Source organism: Hylobates moloch, unplaced genomic scaffold (assembly GCF_009828535.3).
Source record: "Hylobates moloch isolate HMO894 unplaced genomic scaffold, HMol_V3 SCAFFOLD_9, whole genome shotgun sequence".
Lineage (NCBI taxonomy): Eukaryota > Metazoa > Chordata > Mammalia > Primates > Hylobatidae > Hylobates > Hylobates moloch.
Window position 1 is genome coordinate 60,879,769 of NW_026652284.1, and position 9,091 is coordinate 60,888,859.

A 9,091-nucleotide genomic window follows, 5' to 3' on the forward strand; every position below is an offset into this window, starting at 1 on the left:
AAGAGTTTTACAATTTTAGCTCTTACATTTAGATCTATGATTCATTTGGAGTTAAATTTTGAATATGATGTGGGAGGCAAAGGTTTAAATATATCTTTTTGCATGTGGCTATTGAATTGTCCTAGCACCATTTGTTGAAAAGACTATCCTTTCTCTATTGAATTACCATGGCACCTTTGTTGAAAATCAATTAAGCATAAATTTAAGAGTCTTTAATATGTTAATGTATGTTGTGAGTCTCCAACAGGGAGGATATAAAATGTTTCCCAAAATGTTTTTAACAAGGAATTCTACTCCCTCCCCTCACCTTTTTTTTTTTTAAAAACAACAACAACAACAACAACAACAAAAAAAACACCAACTTTCATACAGGTTCTCATTGAGGTTCACAGAATAAGCTGTAGGGAAGCTAAATTGTTTCCATGCTTCTCTAAATTATTCAGGGCTCTAACTTTCACTGAAACTTTGTTTGTTTAGACTCTAGGAGGCTAAGTGTTGTATCTGAACTGCAAAACCAAAGACAATTTCTTTTAGTGCGTTTATTACAAAGACATCTCACTAGACAAAAATGATGCAACTTTGGAAAGTTTATGGATGCAAATTTGGAAGTATGAACAATTTTGCAACTGTGTCTTTTACGTTTTTAGAGCAATGCATCTTGCTTGATCATCATATATGACTGGAGAGAATATCAGTAATAAGGTGTTACAGTCAAATAAGACTTGTTTGCATACCCTTTCTCACACACACACTGTATACACACACAATTACATACATGTATACACACATATTGGAGATATAATTTTTCTTTTTAAATATACACACATACTGAAGATATAGTTTTTCCTTTTCCTATTTAAAACAAGTAGGTCTAGGCCGGGCGCGGTGGCTCACCCTTGTAATCCCAGCACTTTGGGAGGCTGAGGCGGGTGGATCACGAGGTCAGGAGATCGAGATCACGGTGAAACCCCGTCTCTACTAAAAATACAAAAAATTAGCCGGGCGTGGTGGCGGGCGCCTGTAGTCCCAGCTACTCGAAGAGGCTAAGGCAGGAGAATGGCGCGACCCCGGGAGGCAGAGCTTGCAGTGAGCCGAGATTGCGCCACTGCACTCCAGCCTGGGTGCCCGGGCAACAGAGCGAGACTCCGTCTCAAAAAAAAAAAAAAAAACAAAAAACAAAAAACAAAACCAAGTAGATCTTGTCTTAATTTTTTTTAGCTTCTGAATTTTAAAGTCAATCATGTTTTTCTTTAACCAAATATAATGCAAAATGTTGGATTAATTGCTTAAATTTGACTTTGTCAAAATGACAATACTATCACTTTTGCATTATATTACTACAACGAACAGAAGTTAGTACAAAAATTAAAAGTGAAAAAGTAAGGCCAGGCATGGTGGCTCATGCCTGTAATTCTAGCACTTTGGGAGTCTGAGGCGGGTGAATCACCTGAGGTCAAGAGTTCAAGACCAGCCTGGCCAACACAGTGAAACCCCCATCTCCACTAAAAATACAAAAATTTGCGGGCAAGGTGGCGTGTACTTGTAGTCCCACCTACTTGGGAGGCTCAGGCAGAAGAATCACTTGAACTCGGGAGGTAGAAGTTGCAGTGAGCTGAGATGGCACCACTGCACTCCAGCCTTAGCAACAGAGCAAGACTCCATCTCCCCCCCCCAAAAAAAAAGTGGAAAAGTAGAATTAGTGTCTCTTTATTAGTTTGTATTTATCTGCAGAACAACAACAACAAAAAAAAGGCAAAATCCAATAATAAAAGAAAAAAAATGTACCATTACTTCGATGAGGAGATTGCAGCGTCATAAATCTAGAGAGGGAGATTGCAAGTGCCATCAGTCCTCTGCACTGGCCAACGCAGGCGGCCTACCCCAGTGAACCGCTAAGCTTCTACAAACCCACAGAAAATGACGGTGTAAGACAAGCATAGAGGTGTTCTACTGAGGCCCTCCAAAGTGCATTTATTTACCCTAACTGACACGCTGATTTTCTATGTCCCCACCTGCTAGTGATTTAGTGTTATTTTTAAAAGCATAATATTGGCTTTTTAAAAAATTTCAGATGGCATTATCTCACCTTATATGTAAGAAATGATTACATAGAGAAGTTTCCTTTTTGAAAAAAAAAAAAAAAATAGAGGTGGGTCTCCCTATGTTGCCTAGGCTGGCATGGAACTCCTGGGCTCAAACTATCCTCCCACCTCGGCCTCCCAAAGTGCTGGGCTGAGAGTACAGGCATGAGCCACCATGCCAGACAGAAGTTTCCTAACAGGTAATAATACTGTTTGTTTTTTTTTATTTGGGGCATTCTATTTTGCCAAACACAAATTATAGTAGAAAGTATGTTTTTTTTTTGTTTTTTTTTTTTTTTTGGAGACGGAGTCTTCCTCTGTCACCCAGGCTGGAGTGCAGTGGCGCAATCTCGGCTCACTGCAAGCTCCGCCTCCCGGGTTCACACCATTCTCCTGCCTCAGCCTCTCCGAGTAGCTGGGACTACAGGCGCCCGCCACCACGCCCGGCTAATTTTTTTTGTATTTTTAGTAGAGACGGGGTTTCACCGTGGTCTCGATCTCCTGACCTCGTGATCCGCCCGCCTCGGCCTCCCAAAGTGCTGGGATTACAAGCGTGAGCCACCGTGCCCGGCCGAAAGTATGTTTTATTGCCAAACTTTAGCCATATTTAGAACAGGTTTCAACGCATAAGGCACCCCCTCTCTTTGTCAGGGCATTCCGGCTAGTTTTGAGGCTTAATAGCTCTAGTCCATTTCCATTCTCACTATACTTTTTTTTTTTTTTTTGAGACGGAGTCTCGCTCTTTCACCCAGGCTGGAGTGCAGTGGCGCGATCTCCGCTCACTGCAGGCTCCGCCCCCCGGGGTTCACGCCATTCTCCTGCCTCAGCCTCCCGCGTAGCTGGGACTACAGGCGCCCGCCACCTCGCCCGGCTAATTTTTTGTATTTTTAGTAGAGACGGGGGTTTAACCGTGTTAGCCAGGACGGTCTCGATCTCCTGACCTCGTGATCCGCCCGCCTCGGCCTCCCAAAGTGCTGGGATTACAGGCGTGAGCCACCGCGCCCGGCCTCTCACAATACTTTTTAGGTAACTTAAACGTTCATTTTAGTTTAAATCTCAAGTCCTTTTCTCAAATGGATTTTACTAATTAGCTAATTTAGGAAAATTGTCTGGTATTTTTTCTTTCCTTTGTCACCTGAAACCTCGCTTGGTATTTCCTTAGCATTTTAAGATCTCCCCCGTCCCCGCTCCCGTCCCCCAAGGCTACTTGGAAGCTTCCAGGCTACTTCCTTACGGGCAGTTTACAGATTTTGTTTTTAGAGGCCTTTAGTTGACCTTGGCCTGCGTGGGTGTTCTCGTCTTTCCTCCTGTCGTATGTTACGGTTACCTGCAGAGGCTGGCGTCGAAGGAGACGTGCTATGCGAAGATGGCCCCAAGTTAAACAGTGACAGCCTCTGCCCTCCCAGACCCCAGGCGTGCGGGGGCGGGCGCGGAACACCGGTTCCACCGCCACCCCAGGCCTCCCGGTGTGGCGGGGTCCGGGACGTCACACAAATACCAGGGCACCCATGTTTCTGCCCTGGGAGACTCTCATGTCAGCCGGCCCCCCAATTCTGCTAAAGGAGAAAACAAAATTTCCCTCCCATGGACGCAGCTGGGCACCTTGAGAACTGGTCGGGCAGAAGGCTGATCGCGCAGAGCCTGGTGCAAACCGGAAGCAATTCCTCTGGAACAAAAAATGAGGGGCAGGAATTTGCATGTCTTTCACAGGAGTATCAAAGTCTGGGAGAGTTTCCTTCCCAAAGTCATCTGTTCCAAACTGAACTTAAAAAGCTACCTCTGAGAGGCTCCCCGGGAACAGGTTCCCCTGTAAGGACCAGGAGAACTTGGATAATTTGGGAAGAAGACTGCCATCAAGGATGGGAATTATCCCGTTACACACTTGGCTAAGATTCTTCGGAGAATAAAGAGAGACTGGAAATTAATATATTTGGAGTCATATATAAATCTGACATTGTAAAATGCAGGGAGTTCTTATACTGCAGTGTAGGGCCAATCATTATCACATCGGTTACTCCTTGTGGTATCTTTATAAAGCTCTTCTTTAAAGAACTGCTGTTTTGTTGTAGATGAGTGTCTGGGCTGATGGAACCCTCACATCACCTAAATAACCATGAGGCTGTTTTTCAGTTTGTTCACCTCAGTGCTACACATTGCACATGCATTAACAAATATCACCAATGAATGATGATGGAGGTATCATCATTTACTTGGCAATCTGTAAAGTACCTTCCAGGTAATTGACAATATATTCCTACTTAATTACTTGCGCTCTTCACATCTCTGTTCCTTCTGTTTACTTTGCAAAGAGAAAAGCCCTTTGAACCCAAACATTTGTCGACCCCAGTCCCAGAGAAGTCACAGCATTTGCCAGAGGGAAGGCAAGTCTTTTAGCATCTACTTCTAGTATAGGTGAAATTGCTGGGAGTGACTGCTCAGGAGCAACTGAGCAAAATTAGCAATTTTCCCCACAGAGCAAAAAGATTTGATTTGAAAAATGTCATACAGCCACTCAAATGTAAGTGCCAATATATTTACCAAATTGAACAAGTGATTTTTTTTTTTTTTTTTTTTTTTGAGACAGAGTCTCACTCTGTCACTCAGGCTGGAGTGCAGTGGTGCGATCTCGGCTCACTGCAACCTCTGCTTCCCAGGTTCAAGTGATTCTCCTGCCTCAGCCTCCTGAGTAGCTGGGACTACAGATGAGCACCACCACGCCCGGGTAATGTTTTGTATTTTTTAGTAGAGATGGGGTTTCACCATATTAGCCAGGCTGGTCTTGAACTCTCGACCTCGTGATCCGCCTGCCTCAGCCTTACCAAAGTGCTGGGATTACAGGCATGAGCCACCGCGCCCAGCTACAAGTGATTTTTGAATTGTCCACACCATGGCTTCCCTCCTACAGATTGACTTTAATTACCTGAAATAAGTTTGTAAGTTTAAATAAAAAGAAGACGCAATCAGTAGACAGTGAAATGAACAGAAATGGAGACGCATATCCTGAAAGTGTAATACGCTGGGAAATTATACAGAGGGAGGTGAAATTAAATGAAAGCAGGAAGAGTTCCCATGCTAGGTTAATTTACACAATGTCTTTTATTTGCTTACATTTATTTGGGGTGAATAAATTTATAATTGATAATTGATAATTTTAACTTTTAAAGGTGTGGACAGAAATACTTTTACTGATTAGAAAATAATTTTTATTCCACTAGAAGTGGAACAATATTTCTAGTAAATATATACTAGAAGTAAAATACATCAAGTGGAACAAAATACTTAAAATAAATATTTAAAACAACACTTGAAATTTCAAATGTGTACAATTCAGAGGATAAAAAAATCTTCAAAAATCATGGACACAGAGTTTAGGAAGCCAAAGGCTGTGAACTTCCCTTCTCATTGAATCCATGCTTTATTTTGCATTCTTCACAGGTAAGCAATCAATGCCTGTTCTGCTGTGGACCAAAATCAGCCCCATGGAGCTGATCTTCGAAGAAATGGAATTTACTCTGGCATACTCTTATGTATGATACCTTTCCAAGGCCAATCCCAAGATACCAACAAGTGTAACTTTAGGCAATGATCCAAATCTTGGATTAGCTGCTAAATAACCTTGGCAGACTAGTCCCTGGGTGACAAGCATGCTTACAGGAGAAAAAGGCGGAGCTCTCTTCCAGAAACTTTCTTCTTGACATCCTCTTACAATGTTTGAAATCTCTCCTCTGTGGATGTGCAGTTTGATTTTGGATAAAACAACAGGCTCTGCTTGCTTGGTCGTGGCAAATGGGGACCTTTCTCTTGGTTTCCATGAGTAGACATTGGGGCCATGATGACTTCCTGTTTGCTATTCTTCCAGTTGAGTGTGCTCGGCCTACTCTTTGACCCAGTGCTGAGTGTCTGTTACGTGTCAGGCAAGGGCATGTGTAGACGTGAAAAAGAATGAGATACAATCACTGCTGAAGGAATTCACAGTCTGTGGGGGGTGTTCCCCAAGGCCATGTCCCTGGCACTGCCAAGCTGAGCTGGCCTCCTTCCTCGGTGACTGCCGCAGCCTGGACTGGAAAATAAATTTTAATTTCTAAGAAAGTAGAGAATGTGAGAGCGCCTTCAAAGTGAGGTTCATGGTTGTAAAACTTGGATTTCAGAGTGTTGTTTGAAAGGCAAGTAGTATTTATATGTACTCATGTGTACATAATTTTATAATCACTTACAGTGTGTCTGAACCAGCTCCTGACCTCAGTGTTGTACTGCTCTGGGGAAATATCACACTTTTTCTACCCAGGGAACTTAAGTCTATCCCAAAGAATAGTAAATAGATTTAGAAACTCTCAAAGTGTTCTGCATAGAAAACTAAAAGGAATTCTCCTGTTTGAGAAACTGGGATGGACTAAAAAACACTGCAAATTCTTTATCACCGCCCCCGACTCCTCAGAGGTGGAATTTATTTCTTCTCTCCTTGAATATGGCCTGGCTTTGGGACTGCTTAATGAATAGAAGGTGGCAGAAGTGACGCTGTGGTAGCTCTTGGCTTAAGTCCTGAGAAGGCCTGGAAGTTTCCATTTTCCATCTCTTCTGGGACCCCCAAACTACCACACAGAGAGACCACATGCCTTGCATTGGAGAGGGAGGAGGCTGGCCTCCTGGTGGGGCTTCCTGGTGCCTCTAGTTCCAGGCATCTTTTGAAAGACACCAAGAACTGCCAGCTAAGCTATCAATCCACAGAAGCTAAAAAGCAAACAAAATGGTTGTTGTTTTAAGCCACTAAGTTTGGGGCAATTTGTTACATAGCAATAAATAATTGAAATAGAAAGCAAGCCATTCACTGTCACTTATAACTCTTGGTTAACAGGGAATGGCTTTGCTTTATTGGAAAGACAGTTACACTTGGTTCTCTAAACTGAGTTTTGGCTGATGATTTATTGTGAGTTGCAGAGGACACAGGTAAGGGTTCCTCTAGTTAGAGAATACAGGGATATAGGGTCAGAAAAGACGATGCAGAGAGTTATGTGGGGAGTAGGCGGTGAGGTGTGACCTTCAGGGCCTGGCGGGTGGCGGCAGACATGAGGACCCAAATAGACGCTGTGAATAAAACCAGTGATCACAGGCAGACAGTGGTACCAAGGCTGTGAGTGTTGAAGGAGAGAGTGGGGAGGAATGATAAAAATAAAAGCATAATTATTCAAATAAAAATGTTTATTCATATGCCACATAAAATTATCTACCCTACTACACTTTTGGAAACACTGCCTAGAAATAACACCCTTTTCATACCTCATGGCTCCTTCTGAAGGAGTCCTTCATGAAGAAGTAAGTAAATAGAGATTTTCTCTTTTTTGAAGAAACTAGATGTTTTTTCTTACGTAGTGAGACACAGGTCTTTCTTCATTACTCCATGCGGTGGTCACACTTAGCCCCATCAGCACAGTTATACAGGCACAGTCACACACCAACGAACAGTTCAACACACACACACACACACACAAACACACGGACACATTCTTAAATAGGATGTTTTTCAAATTGGTAAACATGAAGAAAAATTTTCAACTTTTATACTTCCAAAGTTCTTAAAAATAGATGAGTCTATTTGATAGCAATTTTTGGCATTTTTGAGGGAAATAAGTTTACTCATATTTTCAAATATGTAAGCTTAAACTGCATAATTAAAGAATTCCATATCATCTGTAATTTGTTTTATTGTCTTTTTTTTTTTTTTGAGACGGAATTTCACTCCTGTCACCCAGGCTGGAGTGCAGTGGCGGCATCTTAGCTCACTGCAACCTCCACCTCCCTGGTTCAAGCCATTCTCCTGCCTCAGCCTCCCAAGTAGCTGGGACTACAGGCATGCGCCACCATGCCTGGCTAATTTTTGTATTTTTAGTAGAGACGGGGTTGCATCATGTTGGCCAGGATGGTCTCGAACTCCTGACCTCAAATGATCTGCCTGCCTAGGCCTCCCAAAGTGCTGGGATTACAGGCATGAGCAACCACCCCCGGCCCTGTTTTATTGTCTTAGTATTTAACTACTAAATGTGCAGTTTCATCATTAGCTTTTTTGTATTTTAGTGTTTTTATTTTTAATTTTTTATCATTAGCCTTTAAAAAATCAAAATGAGGCCGGGCGCGGTGGCTCATGCTTGTAATCCCAGCACTTTGGGAGGCCGAGGCGGGCGGATCACGAGGTCAGGAGATCGAGACCACGATGAAACCCTGTCTCTACTAAAAATACAAAAAATTAGCCGGGCGTGGTGGCGGGCGCCTGTAGTCCCAGCTACTCGGAGAGGCTGAGGCAGGAGAATGGCGTGAACCCAGGAGGCGGAGCTTGCAGTGAGCCGAGATTGGGCCACTGCACTCCAGACTGGGTGACAGAGCGAGACTCCGTCTCCAAAAAAAAAAACAAAAATCAAAATGAAAGTATTATTGGATAACATAAAGCTTCCCTTGATTTCAAAAAATTCCAGTTTTGCCTGCTGCTTGAAACTTTAGGTTATGGTCTCATGAGCATGGTATCTCACCTGAGATCCATTTCTTTGGATTTCAGTGTCTTCCTTTGTGAGATGGGTATTTTTCTGCTCCAGAACAGTGTTGTTACTATGAGGTAATCTGTGTTTAAGAGTGTCATAGGAGGCAGAAGGGAATCACTTGGCTGTGTCCTAAAATTTAATATGTAGAGTTTTCTTTTTCTTTTTTTCTTTTTTTTTTTTGAGATGGAGTCTCACTCTGTTGCCCAGGCTGGAGTGCAGTGGCGCGATCTTGGCTCACTGCAACCTCTGCCTCCCGGGTTCAAGCGATTCTCCTGCCTCAGCCTCCCAAGTAGCTGGGACTACAGGTGTGTGCCACCATGCCTGGCTAATTTTTTGTATCTTTAGTAGAGACGGGGTTTCACCATGTTAGCCAGGATGGTCTCGATCTCCTGACCTCGTGATCTGCCCGCCTCGGCCTCCCAAAGTGCTGGGATTACAGGCATAAGCCACTGCACCCAGCCTATTTTCATAACTTAAAAAACA

At 43.2% G+C, this 9,091-nt stretch overlaps 1 pseudogene; it reads right to left on the reverse strand.

Annotated features, from left to right (window-relative positions):
* Window positions 1–5,449: 5,449 nt before the first annotated feature.
* LOC116813347 (OCIA domain-containing protein 2-like) lies at window positions 5,450–5,912 on the reverse strand (annotated as a pseudogene).
* Between the last annotated feature and the right edge of the window lie 3,179 nt (window positions 5,913–9,091).